General features: G+C 44.7%; 1 pseudogene; it reads left to right on the plus strand.

The window, feature by feature from the left end:
- LOC114204752 (elongation factor 1-alpha 1 pseudogene) lies at positions 1-1213 on the plus strand (annotated as a pseudogene).
- Positions 1214-2019: the final 806 nt, after the last annotated feature.

Below are 2019 nucleotides of genomic sequence, written 5' to 3' on the forward strand. Positions count from 1 at the left end.
ATGGGAAAGGAAAAGACTCACATCAACATCATCGCCATTGGACATGTAGAGTCGGGCAAGTCTACCACTACCAATCATCTGATCTACCAATGTGGTGGGATCGACAAAAGAACTATCGAAAAATCTGAGAAGGAGGCTGCTGAGATGGGAAAGGCCTCCTTCAAGTATGCCTGGGTCTTGGCTAAACTGAAAGCTGAACATGAACGTGGTATCACCCTTGATATCTCCCTGTGGAAATTTGAGGCCAGCAAGTACTATGTCCTGATGCCCCAGAACACAGAGACTTTCTCAAAAACATGATTACAGGCATATCTCAGGCTGACGGTGCTGTCCTGATTGTGGCTGCTGGTGTTGATGCATTTGAAGCAGGTATCTCTAAGAACGGGCATGCCCTTCTGGCTTACACACTGGGTGTAAAAAACTAATTGTTGGTGTTAAAATGGATTCCACTGAACCACCTACAGCCAGAAGAGATATGAGGAAAGCTCTGGATTGCAATTGCATTTTGTCACCTACTCATCCAACTGAGAAGCCCTTGTGTCTGCCTCTCCAGGACGTCTACAAAATTGGTGGTATTGGTACTGTCCCTGTGGGCCTAGTGGAGACTGGTGTTCTTAAACCTGGCGTGGCGGTCGTCTTTGCTCCAGTCAATGTTACAACTGAAGTAAAGTCTGTGAAATGCACCTTAAGATTTAAGTGAGGCTCTTCCTGGGGACAATTAGGCTTCAATGTCAAGAACGTATCTGTCAAACATGTTCATCGTGGCAATGTGGCTGGTGACAGCAAAAGTGACCCACCCATGGAAGCAGCTGGCTTCGTGGCTCAGAGGATTATCCTGAACCAGCCAGGTCAAATCAATGCTGGATATGCACCTGTGCGGGATTGTCACACAGCTCACATTGCTTGCAAGTTTGCTGAGGTGAAGAAGATAGATTGTTGTTTTGGAAAAAAGCTGGAAGTTGGTCCCAAGGTCTTGAAATCTGGTGTTGCTGCCATTGTTGATATGTTTCCAGGCAAGCCTATGTATGTTGACAACTTCTCTGACTATCCTTCTCTGGGTCATTTTGCTGTTCATGACATGAGACAGTTGCTGTGGGTGTCATCAAAGCCGTGGACAAGAAGGCAGCTGGAGCCGGCAAGGTCACCGAGTCTGCCCAGAAAGCTCAGAAGGCTAAATGAATATTATCCCCAATACCTGCCACCCCAGTCTTATGAGTGGTGGAAGAATGGTCTCAGAACGGTTTGTGTCAATTGGCCATTTAAGTTTAATAGTAAAAGACTGGTTAATGATAACAGTGCATTTGTAACACCTTCAGAAGGAAAGGAGAATGTTTTGTGGACCATTTGATTTTTTTGTGTGTGTATTTAAGTTATTAGTTTTAAGTTATTAGTTTTTAAAATCAGTACTTTTTAATGGAAACAACTTGACCAAAAATCTGTCACAGAATTTTGAGACCCATTAAAACAAAAGTTTATTTTTTATTTATCTATTTTTATTTTTTTTTTAAAGATTTTATTTATTTGAGAGAGAGAGAATGAGAGATAGAGAGCACGAGAGGGAAGAGGGTCAGAGGGAGAAGCAGACTCCCCGCCGAGCAGGGAGCCTGATGCGGGACTCGATCCCGGGCCTCCAGGATCATGACCTGAGCCGAAGGCAGTCGCCCAACCAACTGAGTCACCCAGGCGCCCTATTTATCTATTTTTAAAGATTTTATTTATTTATTTGACAGAGAGAAACACAGCAAGAGAGGGAACACAAGCAGGGGGAGTCGGAGAGGGAGAAGCAGCCTTCTCGCGGAGCAGGGAGCCCAATGCGGGGCTCAATTCCAGGACCCTGGGGTCATGACCTGAGCCGAAGGCAGATGCTTAACGACTGAGCCACCCAGGCGCCCCTAAAACAAAAGTTTAATGAGGGAAAAAAAAGAAGATAGATACCACCTAAAACAAAGTTTTCATTTTCAGTTTCAAGTCTCCAAGTAAAATTATTTGATTCTTGGGTGCCTGGGTGGCTCAGTCGTT

This window comes from Eumetopias jubatus, unplaced genomic scaffold, assembly GCF_037043125.1.
Source record: "Eumetopias jubatus isolate StellerSeaLion01/CBP00866 unplaced genomic scaffold, mEumJub1_p1.0 scaffold_5, whole genome shotgun sequence".
NCBI classification, from domain to species: domain Eukaryota; kingdom Metazoa; phylum Chordata; class Mammalia; order Carnivora; family Otariidae; genus Eumetopias; species Eumetopias jubatus.